At 34.1% G+C, this 20,819-nt stretch overlaps 1 protein-coding gene across 1 annotated transcript in view; it reads left to right on the top strand.

Annotated features, from left to right (window-relative positions):
- Nucleotides 1–4,541: 4,541 nt before the first annotated feature.
- BRINP3 (BMP/retinoic acid inducible neural specific 3) overlaps nucleotides 4,542–20,819 on the top strand; it is a 683,233-nt gene continuing 666,955 nt past the window's right edge. Inside the window, exon 1 of the mRNA XM_082394505.1 lies at nucleotides 4,542–4,724. The gene's annotated coding sequence lies outside the window, so the exon portion shown is untranslated. The remainder of the gene's footprint in view (nucleotides 4,725–20,819) is intronic.

Below are 20,819 nucleotides of genomic sequence, written 5' to 3' on the forward strand. Positions count from 1 at the left end.
ACTAGTTTTCTTAAGTTTTTGTTGACTTTTCTGTCATTTGGGATTTATAAAAGTCCCAGCTGATCAAGAAAGATAAAGTAACTGCCCAGTGGTATTTCCTTCTCTGGGGGACTACACCTCTTCTGACCATTTTGTTCACATTTGGCTGCAGCTACAACTAGACATTGTTGACTTGCCTAGAGATGGGGGTTTCCTGGCTCATTTGAAACCAGTAACACCCTTTCCCCAGCTCTTTTAAATTATAACCAAGGAAGTCAAATATCTCTGATGCAAAGAGTCATAAATTATAAACAATGAAAGCTAGAAACAGTTGTGTTTCCAAAGTTGTTTTGAAAGCCTACTTCCAATGAGATATTTGCTATGAGAAAATGGGATTGTGAATGCTAAAAAACCCTAATAATGGTACATGGATTTAACTTTATAATATTCAGAAGTGGAGCCAAATAAGACTATTTTTAAGTGCTCAAAGGTCAGATAAGTTAATAGGATTAATTAATTAATTAATTTCTTTAAACTTAGTGGGTGGTGTGATTAGATTCATATTTTATTTTATTTTAATTTTATTGGAGTATAGTTGATTTACAATGTTTTGTTAGTTTGAGGTATACAGCATAGTGATTCAGTTATGCATATACATATATTCATTCTTTTTCAGATTTTTTCCCATATAGGTTATTATAGAATATTGAGTAAAGTTCCCTGTGCTATACAGTAGGTCCTTGGTGGTTATATATTTTATGTATAGTAGTGCATGTATGTTAATCACAAGCTCCTAATTTATCCCTCCCCTCCATGTTTCCCCTTTGGTAACCCTAAGTGTCTTTTCAAAATCTCTGAGTCTCTTTCTGTTTTGTAAATAAGTTCATTTGTATCATTTTTTAAATTAGATTCTACATATGAGTGATATCATATGATATTTGTCTTTCCTTGTCTGACTTACTTCATTTAGTATGATAATCTCTAGGTCCATCTATGTAGCTGCAAATGGCATTATTTCATTATTTTTTTGGCTGAGTAATATTCTGTTGTATATATGTACCACTTCTTCTTTATCCATTCCTCTGTCAGGGACATTTAGGTAGCTTCCATGTCTTGGCTATTGTAAACAGTGCTGCAATGAACACTGGGGTGCATGTATCTCTAAGAATTATGATTTTCTCCAGATATATGCCCAGAAGTGAGATTGCTGGATCATATGGTAGTTCTATTTTTTAGTTTATTAAGGAACCTCCATACTATTCTCCATAGTGGTTGTACCAATTTATATTCGCAACAACAGTGTAGGAGGGTTCCCTTTTTTCCACACCCTCTCCAGCATTTATTGTTTCTAGACTTTTTGATGATGGCCATTCTGACCGGTGTGAGTGATATCTCATTGTAGTTTTGATTTGCATCTCTCTGATAATTAGTGATGTTGAGCATATTTTCCTGTGCTTTTTGGCCATGTGTATGTCTTCTTTGGAGAAATGTCTGTTTAGATATTTTGCCCATTTTTTGATTGGGTTGTTTGCTTTCTTGACAGAGCTGCATGAGCTGTTTGTGTATTTTGGAGATTAATCCCTTGTTGGTTGATTCATTTGCAAATATTTTCTCCCATTCTGAGTTTTATAATTTTGTTATGTTTATGGTTTCCTTTGCTGCACAAAAGCTTTTATGTTTAATTAGGTCCCATTTGTTTGTTTTTGTTTTTATTTTCATTACTCTAGGAGGTGGACCAAAAAAGATTTTCCAGCGATTTATGTCAAAGAGTGTTCTGCTTATGTTTTCCTCAAAGAGTTTTACAGTGTCTAAATCAAAGATTTAGATCTTTGATCCATTTTGAGTTTTTGTGTATGGTGTTAGGGAGTGTTCTAATTTCAATCTTTTACATGTAGCTGTCCAGTTTTCCCAGCACCACTTATTGAAGCGACTGTCTTTCCTTCATTGTATATTCTTCCCTCCTTTGCATTAGATTAATTGACCATAGGTGCATAGGTTTATTTCTGGGCTTTCTGTCCTGTTCCATTGATCTACATTTCTGTTTTTGCACCAGTACCATACTGTTTTGATGCTCTGTAGTACAGCCTGAGGTCAGGGAGCCTGATTCCTCCAGCTCAGTTTTTCTTTCTCAGGATTGCTTTGGCTATTTGAGGTCTTTTGTGTTTCTATACAAATTTTAAGATTTTTTTGTCCTAATTCTGTGAAAAATGCCATTGGTTATTTGATAGGGATTGCACTGAATCTGTAGATTGCCTTGGGTAGTATAGTGATTTTGACAATATTGATTCTTCCAATCCAAGAATATGGTATATCTCTCCATCTGTTTTTGTCATCTTCGATTTCTTTCATCAGCATCTGATACAGGTCTGATACCATCTTCAGATTATAGGTCTTTTGCCTCCTTAGGTAGGTTTATTACTGGGTATTTTATTCTTTTTGATATGATGGTAAATGTGATTGTTTCCTTAATTCTCTTTCTTATCTTAGTGTATAGGAATGTAAGAGATTTCTGTATATTAATGTTGTACCCTGCTACTTTAACAAATTCATTGATTAGCTCTAGTAGTTTTCTGGTAGCAACTCTAGGATTTTCTATGTATTGTATCATGTCATCTGCAAATGGTGACAGTTTTACTTCTTTTCCAATTTGGATTACTTTTATTTCTTTTTCTTCTCTGATTGCCATGGTTAGGACTTCCAAAACTACATTGAATAAAAGTGGTGACACTAGACATCCTTGTCTTGTTTCTGATCTTAGAGGGAATGCTTTAAGCTTTTCAGCGTTGAGAATGATGTTAGCTGTGTGTTTGTTATATACATGGCCTTTACTATGTTGAGGTAAGTTCCTTCTATGCCCACTTTCTGGAGAGTTTTTATCATAAATGGGTTTTGAATTTTGTCAAAAGCTTTTTCTGCATCTACTGAGATGATCATATGGTTTTTAATGTTCAGTTTGTTAATGTGGTGTATCACATTAATTGATTTGTGGATACTGAAAAATCCTTGCATCCCTGGCATAAATCCCACCATATCATGGTGTATGATCCTTTTAATGTATTATTGGATTTGGTTTGCTAGTATTTTGTTGATTATTATTGAGCATATGTTCATCAGTGATATTGGCCTGTAATTTTCTTTTTTTGTGTGGTATCTTTGTTTAGTTTTGGTATCAAGGTGATTGTGGCCTCAAAGAATGAACTAGGGAGTGTTCCTCCTCAGCAGTTTTTTGGAAGAGCTTCAGGAAGATGTTAACTTTTCTCTAAATGTTGATAGAATTTGCCTGTGAAGGCTTCTGGTCCTGGACTTTTGTTCGTTGGAAGATTTTTAATCACAGTTTTAATTTCAGTACTTGTGATTTGTCTGTTCATATTTTCTGTTTCTTCCTGGTTCAGTCTCAGAAAGGTTGTACCTTTCTAAGAATTTCTCCCTTTCTTCTAGGTTCTCCATTTTATTGGCATGTAGTTGTTTGTAGTAATCTCTTCTGATCCTTTGTATTTCTGTCATTTGTAACTTTTCCTTTTTCATTTCTAATTTTATTGATTTGAGCCCTCTCCCACTTTTTCTTGATGAGACTGGCTAAAGTTTATCAATTTTATTTACCTTCTCAAAGAATCAGCTTTTAGTTTCATTGATCTTGTGTATTGTTTTCTTTGTCTCTATTTCATTTATTTCTCCTCTGATGTTTATGATTTCTTTTCTTCTACTAACTTTAGGTTTTGTTTTTTCATCTTTCTCTTGTTGGTTTAAGTGTAAGGTTAGGTTGTTTATTTGAGCTTTTTGTTGTTTCCTGAATTAAGCTTATATTGTTATAGGGTTCCCTCTTTCTTAGAACTGCTTTGGCTGCTTTCCATAGATTTTGAATTGTGTTTCCATTTTCATTTGTCTCCAGGTGTTTTTTTTCCTCTTTGATTTCTTCAGTGACCCATTGGTTGTTCAGTAGCAGTTTGTTTAGTCTCTACATGTGTGTTTTTTACAGTTTTTTTCTTGTAGTTAATTTCTAGTTTCATAGTGTTGTGATTGGAAATGATGCTTGATATGAATTGAATCTTCTTAAATTTATTGAGGCTTGTTTTGTGGCCTAGCATGTGATCTAGCCTGAAGAATTTTCCATGTGTACTTGAAAATAATGTGTATTTTGCTGTTTTGGGGTGGAATGTTATATATAGCTATAAAGTCTTTCTAGTCTAGTGTGTTAAGTTCAGTGTTTCCTTTTTGGTTTTCTGTCTGGATGATCTGTCCATTGATGAGAATGGGGTGTTAAAATCTCCCACTATTATTGTGTTACTGTTGATTTCTCCTTTTATGGCTGTTAGTACTTGCCTTATATATTGAGGTGCTCCTATGTTGGGTGCATAAATATTTTTTAATTAATTAATTAATTAACTTATTTTTGGCTGCATTGGGTCTTCATTGTGGTGTGTGGGCTTCTCACTGCAGTGGCTTCTCTTGTTGCGGAGCACGGGCTCTAGGTGAGCAGGCTTCAGTAGTTGTGGCTCTTGGGCCCTAGAGTGCAGGCTCAGTAGTTGTGGCGCATGGGCTTAGCTGCTCCTCGGCATGTGGGATCTTCACAGACTAGGGCTCAAACCTATGTCCCCTGCATTGGCAGGTGGATTCTTGACCACTGCACCACCAGGCAAGTCCCTGGGTGCATAAATATTTACAATTGTTGTATCTTCTTCTTGGATTGATCCTTTGATCATTTTGTAGTTTCCTTCCTTGTCTCTTGTAATAGTCTTTATTTTAAAGTCTATTTTGTCTGATATGAGTATTCCTACTGCAGTTTTTCTTTTTATTTCCATTTGTAACAGTATTTTAAAGTCTATTTTGTCTAATATGAGAATTGCTACTCCAGCTTTCTTTTGATTTCCATTTGCATGGAATATCTTTTTCCATCCCCTCACTTTCATTCTGTATGTGTCCCTAGGTCTGAAGTGGGTCTCTTGTAGACAGCATATATATGGTTCTTGTTTTTATATCCATTCAGCCAGTCTGTGTCTTTTGGTTGGAGCATTTAATCCATTTACATTTAAGGTAATTATCAATATGTATGTCCTCATTGCCATTTTGTTCATTGGTTTAGATTTGTTTTTGTAGGTCTTTTTTATTCCTTTCCCTTTTTGTTCACTTCTCTTGTGATTTGATGACTAGCTTTAGTGCTGTGTTTGGATTCCTTTTTCTTTTTTGTGTGTGTATCTATTGTAGATTTTTTGGTTTGTTGTTCCCATGAGGTTTTGATACAGCAGTCTATACACACACACACACGTTTGTTTTAAGTTGCTGGTCTCTTCATTTCCAATATCCTGCATTTGTGCTCTCCTCACGATTGCTGTTTTTGATATCATATTTGTGTGTGGATGATTACCTACCTTTACTGTATGTTTTTCTTTACTGGTGAGCTTTCCCATTTGTAATTTTCTTGTTTCTAGTTGTGGTCTTTTCTTTTTCCCCTAGAGAATTTCCTTTAGGATTTGTTGTAAAGTTGGTTTCACAGAGCTGAATTCTCTTAGCTTTTCCTTGTCTGTAAAGCTTTTGATTTCTTTGTCAAATCTGTATGAGAGCTTTGCTGGGTATTCTTTGTTGTAGGTTTTTCCCTTTCATCTCTTTAAATATATCATGCCACTCCCTTCTGGCCTGCAGAGTTTCTCTGAAAAATCAGCTGATAACATTATGGGGATTCTCTTGTATATTAATTGTTGCTTTTCCCTTGTTGCTTTTAATGTTTTTTCTTTGTTTTTTATTTTTATCAGTTTGATTAATATGTGTCTCTGCATGTTCCTCCTTGAGTTTATTGTGCATGGGACTCTCTGTGCTTCCTGTACTTGGGTGACTATTTCCTTCCTCATGTTAGGGAAGTTTTCAGCTATAATCTCTTTAAATATTTTCTCAAGCCCTTTCCTCCTTTCCTTCTGGGACCACTATAATGTGGATGTTGGTGCGTTTAATGTTGTCCCAGAGGTCTCTGAGACTGTCATTCTTTTTTCTTTATTCTGTTCCACTGAAGTGATTTCCACCACTGTCTTCCAGCTCACTTATTTGTTCTTCTGCCTCATTTATTCTGCTATTTATTCCTTCTTGTATATTTTTAATTTCAGTTATTGTATTATTCATCTCTGTTCTTTAAATCTTCTAGCTCTGTTAAACATTTCTTGTATCCTCTTGGTCTATGACTCCATTGTTTTTCTGAGATCTTGGACCATCTTTACTCTCATTACTCTAAATTCTTTTTCAGGTAGATTGTCTATCTCTACTTCATTTAGTAGTTATTGTGGGTTGTTATCTTGTTCCTTTGTCTGAAACATATTTCTCTGCCATCTCATTTTGTCTAACTTTCTGTGTTTGTGGTCTCTTTTCTGCAGGCTGCAGCGTTGTAGTTCCTCTCGATTCTGGTGTCTACCCCCTGGTGGGTGAGGTTGGTTCAGGGACTTGTGCAGGCTTCCTTATGGGAGGGACTGGTGCCTGCCCCACTGGTGGTTGGAGCTGGGTCTTGTCCCTCTAGTGGGCAAGATTATGTCCAGGGGCATGTTTAAAAGTGGCTGTTGTCTCCGTATAGCTTTAGGAAGCCTATCTGCTGATGGATGGGGCTGTGTTCGTATCTTGCTGGTTGTTTGGCCTGAGGAATTCCAGTACTGGAGCTTGTATGCTGTTGGGTAAGGCCAGGTCTTGGTGCCAAAATGGCGATGCCACTTTTTGGCCTCACTGCACAGCATGCAGGATCCTAGTTCCCTGACCAGGAATCAAACCCATGGCCCCTGCAGTGGAAGCACAGAGTCTTAACCACTGGACTGCCAGGGAAGTCCCAATCCTGCTTTAAAAACAAATGAGGTATGCAGATAAACACATTGTAAGAAATTTATATTTCTTCCCAGGTAAATTGAAATACATGAGAAACTAGAATTCTGAAAAATCATTTATGTTTCTTAGCATATCTTTTTTTTTTCTTAAATAGGAAATTCAGCAAAAATTTTAGTCTCAGATTTGAGAACTCAGATTCAATACAAGGGAAATTAAGAGAAAAGCTTATGATTGATTGGGCTCATTTTTTTCCCAAACAATGGAATTATTGCCTCTAGTCATGACGTTATAGTTTAGTTAAGTTTACCACAGTACCCTAGCAGAAAGAGTAAAGCAATTTAGAGACTCTTTTTTTCCCAAAGAGAGCTCAAAGCTAGCTTGGACAGCTGTTCCCTATAACACTCTAAACTCCCTTTCCTATGGGAGAATGTGACAGTTGAAGATGTGACAATCGCAAAGCCAACATTGTTGGGGGAAAAGGAATAGCAGTTTGTAAAACAAACATCATCAAGTTTTATTCTAAAGATACTGTTGCCAGAATTTAAAATACTTTCCCACTGGCCTACTAGGCCTTCAATTATAATTGCTTTAGGATTTAGACTTAATTCCCCATTAATGGAACAAAATATTTGTATTAATTCCTTTTTTCAGATGTAGCGTCAACACAAATAATGTCATTTCTTTCTCTCTTTTTCCTCCTTTCCACCTTCCTTTCCTGTCTTATCATGTGTATTTTGGCATATAATTAAAATACTCTTGGTATAATCAGCAGACTTAAAGTAAATGCTGCTTGGTTTATACATTTTAAAGATGGTCTTCCTACTTTTGGATTTACTTAACAGAAGTGTTTTTTTATTGTCTAATTTTCCTTTACTTGTAATATTTTCCCACTAATATGACATCTCCAATACTCTGCCTTGGCTTCTCTTATAAAAATATAAACAATTTTGATAATACAATCAAACCGTCATATGTTTACATGTAGGAAAAAGAGAGTTACTTGATTTATACTGCTGTATTGTTAGAAAGCTCTGAAAAGAATCCACTAAAATACACAATTAATAAAATAGAACTCAATCTTTGCTGGAAGAATGTATAACTCTGCCAAACTTCTGTAAAATCTAACTTATAATTATCACTCACAAAAGGTAAATTTATAGCACTTAAAGTTGGTAAAGCATTTATAAACTTAAATACATCACTGTAGTACTTTGACATTGAGTATTGTAGTCAGCTTCTTAAAAATGCCCTGCACAATTTAAGGCAGGATATGTCACCTCAGCACTTTATATTGATTGAACAAAATTTCACTAACTGGAAACTGAAGCATTTCATCAGGCAAAGATTGTCCCTACCATGCACATTCAACAGACTCACCTGGGCCTCTGATGATAATAAAAAGGCATTCCACCACCTCCATTGTGATGAGAATAATAAACGGGGAGCACTGCCTGGTTTCTAAAACCTGTTTCTTAGAATAAAAAAAGGATTATATTAAGGAGGAAAATTGATCATGGACAATCCTAACCCATAAAGTAAATAAGGATCATAGAAATAGTAGAGCAAAACATAGTATAGATAATGTTTTTAAATGATAAAAGGCTAATATTCCACAGTTCTAGAATTTTAACAAAGGGTATAAAATGTTCCAATTACATCGAATGATTTAATCCCAAGATAAGACTATTATTTAGCATGTAAGGAGACGTTTACAAGCTAAGTAAGTTTTTAAAAATCTTTATATTTCACAGTGCAATTTCTAACTGGCATTATTTCCACATTTCTGATGCAATGGCTCTAGTATCATTTATAATAGTGGAGGATGGTTAAAGACTGTGGAAAGAAATAAAAACATATACAGAGAATATTGTGCTTCAGTGATTGCACTCCCTTGTGTACTGCAAGAAATGGGTAAATGAGTAACCCAGAAATATATATAAATTGATTTTTAAAATTTGAATTAACAGACTTTCTAATTGGAATGATTATTTTATTTTATAGTATTTATTTTATACTGTAAATATTTAGATTTGATTAAAAATAATACCATATTCTGGTCATTTTTTGACAGTGCTTTTGCCTGCTTTTCTCTATCAGTAACAGATACACAAATCAGATTTCTCATCATATCCCCCTAACTTGACTCTCCACTTCTCCTCCTCCCACCTGGTCCACTCCCTGTTGAATACCTTGAGTATTTTCTTTTTCTAATGTAAATTGGACCCCTTGCTACTTAAAACCTTTTAGAAACTTCCATTACACTTATGACAGCATCTGAATTCCTATGTTTGACCTACATTACCCTTGAATATTCCTTTAACCTCACTCAATATTCCTTTCTGTAGCTCACAAATCTTCACTCACCTTGTGCTTTCTAGGTCCTCAAACACACTAACCTCTATCCTGCCTCAGAGCTTTTACCTTACCTGAAGCCTCATATAGCTCACTCCTTCTCAGCCTCTGTGTCCAGACCTCAGATTAATCACCTACTCAGGGAAGCCTCCAAAGACATTAAGTATACAGTGTTTTACTGCATTAGTCTTCATCTTATTACTTATTGTTCCTTTGATTATACAACTAGCAGTTTTATTTTTATTTCTTTATGCATTTATGCTTTTTGTTTCTGGGCCTCTATCTGACTATAAACGCTCTGTGGTCTCGAAATATGCCTATCCCATTCACATACATAGGATATGTGTACTTCACCATACTTCCGTGTGTATGGATTCCAAACATAACCAACATATGGATATGTTGTATCCATATCAACCAGCCTCATGGCTTATACATATTAAATGTTCAATAGCTGCTTATTGAATCAATGAGTGAGTGGTTGGTCAATCAACTCAGTGCAATAGTGAAGACAAAGTTTATGAATTTTCATGCACAAATACACTCTCTTGAACTCTAGTGGTGTTTTGTAACCATAATTTCGATTGTTTGTATTCAAAGATGATGCATTTTATAATCTGTTTGATTTAAAGCCTCCTGTGTTGTCAAGGATTCTTCCCATATTGTGAAAATAGGAAGCTCATTTTTACTGTTGTTATTCAGATATTCTTATATTTCTTATTAGGTTACTAAGCAACCCACTGACTCTCACACCTATAGCTAACATACTCTAAATTAACAGTCATATTTTCATAGTTTCTCATGTCTAATCAAGGCCTCATGTTAATTTTCCTAACTTAGAATTTCAGTTTTTCTACATTATATGAAGTTAGGAGATTTACTTTTGACCTAACCTAGTCTTAGGTCTACATGAAGACTTGAGTTCAAAATCAGGTCCTGCAACTAACTTGCTAAAGGAATTTAGGCAAGTCTCCTATCCTCCCAGAGTCCACATTTCTAAGAGCAGGATTAAATCTACTTTGTGAAATTGTAGCAAGGGCTAAAATATTTTATTACACTGCTTAAAGAGGGTCAGCCAAATAGCACTTTCCTGGTAAATAACAGCTTTATCCTAACAGCTAGATCTTCTTCACTCTCCATTTACTTTCAGGATTCTTCCTCTCCCTCTGGCCTGTCCAAGTTGTCTTTCCACAGGTTTCCCACAGGGTAGCTAGATTTTTTTATATGGAATCTCAAGGTTCACAAAAGCACAAAAGTGGAAGCTGCCAGACCTTTTTAGACCCGGACTCACACCTGACACACCATCACTTCCATCACATTCTACTGGATAAATTGAATAATAGGATCAGGCCAGGTTCAAAATAAGAAAAGGCCTAACAGAGTGTGAATCTTGGAAGCCATAGTTCTTTTTATACTAGCAATGACAAATCATAGTCAATTAAAAGCACAAGCTTTGGTCCACATAGTCTTAAGTTGTAACCCTGGCTCTGACATGTTTCCTTGGGCAAGTTACTCTACCTTTTTGCCCTTTAGTTTCTTTATGTCTCAACTGGTAATGATAATAGAATAAAATTCAAAACTTTTGTTATAAGATAACAGATGTAAACCACCTAGGAGTATATCTGGCACTACAGTTAATGTTCAGCAAATGTAAGTTGTGCTTATTATTTTTGTTATTCACCAATTACAGGCTTACATTTGACTAAGATACTTAACCCCTTTCAGCATTAATTTCCTTTATTTTTTTAATGAGGGTAAAAATTCCCACCTACAAGTGCTGTTCAAAAATTCAATGAGATATGGTCTGGCTTCCTGTTACAGAGTAGTTGGATAGTCAAAAAATCTAGTACTTTCCTCCCCAGGAGTAAAAGTCATGATGGAAGCTTTAAAAAAAATTCATTTCAAAGTGCAACCAGCACGGTACTGAAAATATATAGTAATTTAATTATCAGTTAATATTAGCTAGTTAAAGTATTTTTGAAATTTTTTATTTATACATAAGGTAATGGATAAAATATGTAAATTATCTGTTATTATTTATCAATAAAAAGAACTTCCATTTCAATAACTCAAAAGTTCCCTGTGACTACTATGGCTATCGATATACATTATCCTTAAATTATTGGGAAAATGTAAACTTCAAATTATTAATAATTGTGTCTTAGATACTGTCACCAAAGTACAATATAAAAGACTGGAATATTTGCATGGGGTGCAATTTCATAGCTTTGTCAATTGGGTTGAACACGGAAAATGGGTACAAGGCTACACTAAGTAAAATCTTAATGAAACTTAAAATATCATTTACAGTATACAACTAAGGAAAAGAAGCAAAATTGCTTTGAATGCTCCTACCTTAAAAAGTAATATTTAAACAATGAATCAATAAAAAGAACTCTAAATTATAGCCAATGATTATGCTATTTCAAGTAACTACTTTCCAAATGAGCTAATTATTCAATAAACATTACACATATATTTTAAACTTACAAAGTACATATTGAAAGAGTTCTTTGTGCCTCAAAAAAGACAGAAAGAAACTAGCCTGAAGCTTCTTTGAAAATAACATTGGCTATGGAGCCTGAGGTATACTTGGGATGGAAATAGCATTTTGATATTAGCACCATCGTGAAACCAAAGCATACCACACCTGTCTCAGGCAAACTTTCTCTAATACTCTCTCTCAGTGTTTTTGTCAACCTGTCTTGAAACCTAATGCTGGTTATAGAGAGCATTTCTAATACAGAAATTAAATCTGTAAATATCTAGGAATAATTGTTTTTTAAATCTCATACATGTACAAGATAAAGATAGCTCAATAGGATTTTAAAAATTATTTCCCTTATGTTGCTTATACCAGCTCCTTATAGACTAATTACATTCAATTTCTCTAACATGGGCATTTATTTTACCGCTATTCTCAACCAAAAAACTGTTGGACCTAGTCAATGAATTCTGTAAGTCCAAGAATATAAAATCAACATACAGAAATCAGTTGTGTTTCTAAAAAAAAAAAAAAAAAAAATCTGAAAAAGAAGTACAGAAAGCAAGCCCATTCACAATAGCATCAAATAATAAAATGCTTCAGAATAAATCTAACCAAGAAAGTGAAAGATCTGTACACTCTTTCTGTATAAGACTTTAATGAAAAATTGAAGAAGACACAAATGGAAAGATAGCTCATGTTCATGAATTAGAAGAATTAATATTGTTAAAATGCCCATAGTATCCAAAGTCATCTATAGATTCAATGCTATCTCTATCAAAGGTCCAATGGCACTATTTCACAGAAACAGAAAAAGTGATCCAAAATTTGTATGGAACCACAAAAGGCCCCAAATATTCAAAGCAATCTGAGAAAGAAGATCAGTGTTGGAGGCATCACATTTCCTGATTTCAAACTATACTATAAAGCTACAGTAATTAAAATAATATAGTATTGGCATGAAAATAGACACACAGACCAATGGAACAGAGTAGAATACCCAGAAACACATAATATCAACTAATATTAGGTAAGGGAGTCAAGAATATTTAATAGGAAAAGCATAGTTTCAACAAATGGTGTTGGAGAAATTGGATAACTGTATGCAGAAATTGAACCCCTATCTTAAACTACTCACAAAAAATAACTCAAAATGGATGAAAGATTTAACATAAGATCTGAAACCATGAAACTCCTGGAAGAAAACAGTAGGGAAAAACCTTGACATTGGTCTTGACAACAATTATTTTGATATTACACCAAAAGTATAAGCAAAAAAAGCAAAAAACAACTAGCAGGAATACAACAAATTAAAAAGCTTCTTGTAGTCCAAGAAACAATCAACAAAATGTAAAGGCAAAGTATGAAATGGGAAAAATATTTGCAAGCCATGTATTGGATAAGGGATTAATATCTAAAATATATTTTTTAAAAAACTCATACAACTCAATAACAACAACAAAATCCAATTAAAAACTGGGCAGAGAAACTGAAGAGACATTTTTTTCCAAAGAGACATTCAAATATCCAACAGATACGTGAAAAGATACTTAGCATCACTAATCATCAGGGAAATGCAAATCATAACAACAATGAAATATCATCTCACACCTGTTAGAATGGCTATCATCAAGAAGATAAGAGATAACAAGCATTGGGGAGGATGTGGAGAAGAAGGAACCCTTGTGCACTGTTGGTGAGAATGTAAATTGGATTGGACACTATGGAAAACAGTAAGCAAAAACAAAAGTAGAACTCTCAAAAAACGAAAATAGAACTACAGTATGATATAGGAATTCCACTTCTGGGTGTATATCCAAAGGAAATGAAAATAGAATATCAAAAAGGTATCTGTACTCCCATGTTAACTGCAGCATTGTTCACAAAACCAAAATATGGAAACAACCTAAGTGTCCATCAACAGATGAATGGACAAAGAAAATGTGTCTCATATATGTATATATGTGTGTGTGTGTGTGTGTGTGTGTGTGTGTGTGTGTGTAGTTCAGCCATGAGAAAGAAGGAATCCTGCCATTGGCAGTAATATGGATGTACCTTTGTATCTTGAGGGCATTAATGCTAAGTGAGATAAGTCAGACAGAGAAAGACAAATGCTATATGATATCATTTACATGTGGAATCTAAAAAAAGCAAACTCATAGAAACATTGAGTAGAATGGTGGTTATGAGGGGTGGAGGAACTAGGGAGATGTTGGTCAAAGGACACAAATGTGTAGTTAGAAGATGATTAAGTTCTAGAAATCTAATGCACAGCATTGTGATTATAGTCAACAATATTGTGTTATATACTTGAAAGTTGCTAAGCAACTAGATCTTAAATTAAAGATCATTTCACAAAAAAGAAATGATAATTATGTGACCTGGGAGAGTTGTTAGCTAATGTTATGGTGATAATCATATTGTAATATATAAATTACACATTGCACACCTTAAATTTATACAATGTTATATTGTATATGTTGATTATATCTTAATTAAACAAACAGAACTGAAATTAATAGCATGTACTAGTCATATTCTAGAGCCAAATTTTACTTCCTGTGAATTGTGTAAGTAAAATTACTACAATGGAGTGGTAACTCAAAGAAGTTAATGAGCATCGGTTCTGAAGTTATACGTAATAGAGTTCAAATCTGGCTTCAGCACTTACTATCTATATATCTTTACACCATTTTTCCCAATGGTATGTCTCAATTTTAAGCAACCAGACCATTTTTCAACAATTTGCTTGGGAAAAAATAGCTTGTTCATTAATTCCACAGTTAGTTTTCGATCTTCTTCTACAGCACTATCCAAGAGAAATGACACTGATGTGAATCACATAGGTGATTTTTAATTTTCTAGTAGCCATTTTTAAAATGTTTTTCAGAAAGTGAAATTAATCTTGATTGTACATTTTTAACATGAAATATTATCATTTCACTATGTATTCAGTACAAAAATTAATGAAATATTTTAGGTTATTTATTTTACTACTCAGAAATCTGATAGGCATTTTACACTAACAGCACATCTTAATCTGGACTAGATATATTTCAAGTAGCTGACACATGCCCTATGGGACAGAGTGGATTTACTATGATTTAGATTTGCTTTCAGAGAGTAAGATTTCAGCAATGAACAACAAAATTTGGGAGGAGGCATATATTCTAGAAACAGAAAATCATTGTTTGCATTAAGAGTATAGTGTTCATGCTGAGGAAGAATACTGTAGCAGTTATAGCAGGCACTTACTCTGTGATCAGACTGCTGTATTTAATCCAGCTCTACAACTTCTGAGTTATGAGACCTTGACCAGTTTTCTTACCCACTCTGAGATTCAGTTATCATGGAAATTTTTAAAAAGACATCACAATAGGACTTATCTCAAAGGGATAGTCATGAGGACTTGTAAAGCAGTTAGAATAGTGTCTGCTATATAGTAAATATTGAATGAGTGTTATGTGTAGTATTGCTAGTATGATTGGTTTGGGAGATCAAAAACTTAAGCATACAGTAGAAGTATGGAGGATGGGTATGTTGTTTCAATTTTAATTAAGGTATCCAGGGAAGGCACGACTAAGCAGGTAACATTTGGATGAGGTCCTGAATGGGTTAAAGGAGTGAACCATGTAGACACCTGGAGTAAGAAAAATCTAGGTAATAGAAACATCAATTACAAAGCGCCCTAAGGCAGCAGCATGTCTGACATGTTTATGAATTATAAAGGAAGACTGTGAGGGAATACAACAGAGTAAGCAAGGGCTAGAATTGTAATAGATGAGTTCAGGTAAGTCATGGAGAGCAGAGCAAAGGACCACATATTCCAGATACTAGCCTCATAATTTAATCAGTTGACTCCTGATAAGGAAATATGGCTCACTTCTCCCCTTACAACATTTCTTAGCTTTCCTGGAAGTGGGGTGTAGCCCTGTGATTATGTTCTGGCCAATACAGTACAAGTAGAAATGGCACGCTTAACTTCTGTGCTGTGTCTTTGGTGAGCTGGCAGGGGAGGTGGCATTATTCTTTTCAGTTGTCTTGCTGGCTGAAATGTGGATTTATTTGCTGGAACCTGAGACCCCATTTTAGATGGAAGTTTCATATGAGCTTGAATGAGGAGTCCCATCCTCAACAATCCTGCTCTCATCATATCTGTCCATAAGAGACAAAGCCACTCAACGTTTTTAAAAAATATTGTAATGGAGTAATGGGGGGAAGGTATTTTTTTAATTATGGTTTTTCTTAATCTTATCTTAACATCCTTCTAAGGGCATTTACATTTAAAGATTAGCTAATATTTATTGACTGTTATGTTCCAGCTACAAGGCTTAGTACCTTGCATAAATTGTCTACTTAATCCCTACCACAACCTATGAGGCTAATAAAGTTAATATTTGCATTCACTGACAGGAAACTGAGACTTAAAAGATGTCAAGTAATGTGTCAAAAGCTGTATAGCTAGAAGCTAACAGGGGTGGATTTAATTCAAGGATATCAAGAGATCTGAAATGGTTTGTAATTATTACACTACAGTGTGTATAGAAGGCTTCCAGAGAAGCAATGCCTTAAGTCAAGTAGGAGCTTTCTGGTGGTACTATTTAAGGCATTAAAGAGGTCTGAAAAAGCTGAAATTGTGGGGCAGGATGAATTTAATGGTTCTGAGTATTCAACTTTATAGACTTTTGCATATTAACCAAGAACAATTCTAAGTAATCTGAGAATAATTGCAGGCCACTTGATTAAGACTCTTAAAGGATAAAAAAATTAAGTGTAAAATATATTTTTCAAGTTTGAATAGATGATACTCTACATGAATATATGTGTGTATATGAACACTGCATAGGTAAAAGTGATAACCACTATGAGAAACTGGATTAACTTCTGAGGAATTATACATTGGAATGTATTTTGAAAGAGCTTATAACTGCTTTAATTGCAACCATATAAAAGCATCAGAGACTACAGATATGTGACCATATATTAAGAGTGATGCATCTACAACATACGTCTACATAGAGCTATGTGACCACATCATTAGGTAGCACATTCAGGTATGGACATTTTCATTTTTTCTTTCCCCTATTGATGGTTCTATTGATCATTTTAAATATTCTTGACCAAAAATTATGAAATTTATTTGCAAGGAGAATTCCTTTTATTCTAGATATAATCACTAACAGTCAAATTTTAATCTAATGCTCAAATATATTAATTTATGCATATGTCCAACTAGTCATTCTATCATGGCAAAAAATTTTTAAAACATTAAAACAAATTTACAGACATAATTTTTATTGTCATGTATTCAGGTTATATAAACCATTAATAAGAATTATTTATTTCAGGTTAAAAGATATTACCTATAAATTATCTTTTAATTTAATTTTATATATACTATGACATATTTTCTTTCTCCCTTTCCTGCTTTATTTTAGTTTTAGATATCCATGTGAAGAGGCTCTATGCATGTATTAGCATCCAAATAGTTTGCACTGTTTTTAAAATAATCTTGATCTCATTCCTCATTATACAATAGAGCTTCCACACAGGGCTCCGTGTAGTAAGCTTAATCGTTGCTGATTGGTGAATTAAAAAAAAATACTGTAAAAAGAAGAACTTAAAAATAGAACTTATAATTGTAAAAGAAAATGAATGCGTGTTACAGTACAATTATTTTGCATGTTGGAAATGAGATGCTGACTTTAATTAATTAAAGGAAAATTAATCTAGCATGTACCAGGAATAATTTGAGATGCTGGGATACAATGTTGACTAAGACAAAGTCTGTGTCCACGTGAAACTTACATTCTAGTAGAAGATAGCCTGGTAGGAGGTAACTATAAACAGACAAAAACATGCACGAGGCAGTACTCTATTTGAAGAAAAAGAATTCAGAAAAATTTCTAAAGTAATTTAGGAAGAAAGAAAAGAGAGGCCTGTAGAGGTGGTGAGAGAATGGTGTTAGTGCAGGGTGGTCATGGACTGCTTTTTGAGTATGCAACATATTAGCTAAGCTGAGTATGAAGTATAGGAATTAGAGTGAGAATGAGAATAGAGGGAGGGAACAATGAGATCACCTGAAAGAAGTTGATCTCAGGCAAAGGGGTAAGTCCAAAGTCCATACAGCAGAACTGAGCTAGGCATGTTCACAGACTAGCACAGGCAGCTCTGGTTGCAGCAGAGTGAACAGAAAGAAGGTGGGTGGAGGAAGAGATGAGCATGGCGGCCAGGGGCTGGCGCAGGTAGAGTCCTGCGGATCATCGTAAGGTGTTTGAGTTTTATTCTGAATGTGACAAGTAAATATTGGCAGGTATAGGGCAGAGAACTGCCAGAATGACATGATTACTCTGTCATGTGTATGGGTGACTACAGGTAGAGGATTGTAAATACGAAGGCAAAGAAATCAGTCAGAAAGTTATTGATACAATAGAGATGAGAGATCACTGTGGCTTCAAAATGATATGACATTTTAAGATTTCAGCTGCATTTATAAATTAGATTTCTCAGTTTTAGTATTGACAGAAAAAGTATAGTCTCTTCTACCTTCACACATAGAATGCAACTGTTTCAAAGACTTAATAACACTCCTTATTTTGAGAATTGTTTCTTTTCAATTAACTACCTATTCTCATTTTAGCAGCTTAGAAAAACCCACATAAAATATCAAATTCAGAATTTTGTACGTAAGCCCTATAAAAATGGACATACACATAGATAACTGGCACTAAAATATAATTTAGTAGCCATATATTTCTTATGGATCTATGGCAAAAGATGTTTAGAAAGGTAAGTAAAATGGATTAATATTCTATAATATTTTACTAAACCTATATACATATTTTACATACCAATGTTAAATAATATTACTGCAACTTGTTACATCAATGCATTTAATGTATATCTTATTTTCAAATTAACCATACAAACTGGGGAAAGATTAACCTAGATCACTTTCCTGGTTTTCCTACACAAACACTATTCAAATGCTTAGCTCTTCCTATAATTGATTCCAAATGAATTAGTCCACAAAACATGAATTTGAATCCCAGTTGTAACACATAATATAATGAATGTTCTAGCAAACATCTAATAGAATTACAGTTGACCTTTGAATGACATGGGGGTTGCAGTACCAACCCTATGCACCATAGAAAATTCACATATAACTTATAATTGGCCTTCTGTAGATGTGGTTCCTCTGTATTCACAGTTCCACATTCAAGGGTTCAACCAACCACAGACTGCACAGTACTGTAGTATTTACTATTGAAAAAAGTGAACCCATGCAGTTCAAGTGCATGCTGTTTATGGGTCAAATGTATATGGTATAGAGATAAAGCATATCAAAGAAGAGGCTTGGAACATAATATTTTTATCATAATGATATTAATCATCAAATTAAATAATATATAATTGACTAGTGTAATACAAGTAGAGTAATATGGAGAAAATGAAAAATAAAAAATTTACTACAGAGTACTATATAAAATAATAAGTAATTGACTAGTGCATAATATGGAGAAAAAACATCTTAGAGTTAACAGTTGACCATATCATTTTGGTCTATAGGAACTGAAGATATAGTGCTACAATGGTGATTTTGATGTGTTGACTGAGTCACAGAAGTGCCCAGATTGGTTAAAAATTATTTCCGGGAGTGACTATCAGGGAGTCCCTGGATTAAACAGATTTCCCTCCTCAATGTAGTAGGCCTCATTCAATCTGTTAAGGACCTGAATAAAAAGGTAGAGGAAAGGAGAATTCACCCTCCCTGCCTAACTACTTGCGCTAGGACATTGGTCCTTTCCTACTCTTCCACTGTGACTTACACCATCAGTGCTCCTGGTTCTCAGGCCTTTAGACTCAGACTAGAATAACACCACTGGTTTTCCTGAGTCTGCAGCTTGCGGATGGCAGACTGCAGGACTTCTCAGCCTCCATAATTACATGAACTTATTCCTTCTAATATTCTTTTTATAGACAGACAGGTGATATAGAGATATATATGTGTATATGTATAATCTAAATGTTTTCTGTAGAAAAAAAGAATCTCTTGAGGAACAGAATTATATAATTATAATTATATATGGGTAGATAATTTACACATTCCATAATTACACACATGTATGTAATTAATATTTGAACATGTATGCCTGCATTTTCTCAAAATGTACAAATATTCATATATGTATAGCTTTGGAAGTTCCTCTCCAGAAGAGTTATAAAATATTCCAGTAGAAACTCTTCTTGATTCATTAAACTAACAAGCAATAGACTTTTCTGGGCATCATGCCAAAAAAGTATGATAATGCTGACTTGAAACATGAAGCCCTCTTGTGGAAAGTCAGCTGTATGCTCATATATATCCCAAAGCCTCATTGAGAGGGAAAAACACCCTAAATATATCTCTTACTGTACTCATTAAATACCGTGAAACCATTAGGGCAAAACATCATTCACACTGCACCTCACTTTGTTTGGCTTTGTTTATAGAATCTATTTAGAAGCACTTGGAGAAAACATTTGCCAGATTTTTAATCACTTATCAAATTCCTAGTAAGTAGAGTGCTTTCAAACACTAACAATCTATAAACACAGTTTTAAAATCAAGCAACATGATATAGAATCAAACTGACAACTAGATAAGCACTTCAGCTGTATTTGTTGGAATTATTCCTACCCTCAAATGCTTTCAGCTAAAAAAAAAAACAGAAAAAAGACAAAGAAAAAAAGCAATTTCCTTTTATTAAGCTACTGAGCTAGAAAGGGCAGTTGAATTAAACAAGATCTTAAAGACTGAAGAATGATGGTAAATAAAATGGTAAATAAAATTTACAGAAAATAATATTTCTTACAATGTGCTTTATTAACCAATTGCTACAGAAACAATAGTTTTAGAATGAACATATACCAATCTGAACTTTGGTAACTGAAAAGAGTACACACAATTAAGCACTCACTATAAAGTAAATGCTTACATATAATGTCCTCCATTTTAATTTATAGATTTGTTTCATAATTCTAACCATGTAAGTGTTGTATAGGTACATTGCGATAAAAGCAAAACAAGCAAAGAACAATCTTCTACACTTATGCATGAACTTGGAAACAACAGAGAAATAGGTGTGTAATGGGATTTTACATTTTTTTCTATTTTGCATGATTATGTGTTCATCACCTATTTCTTTCATTTCCAGAATATCTTGAT

This window comes from Balaenoptera borealis (assembly GCF_965194805.1).
Source record: "Balaenoptera borealis genome assembly, chromosome: 1".
In the NCBI taxonomy this organism is placed as follows: Eukaryota; Metazoa; Chordata; class Mammalia; order Artiodactyla; family Balaenopteridae; genus Balaenoptera; species Balaenoptera borealis.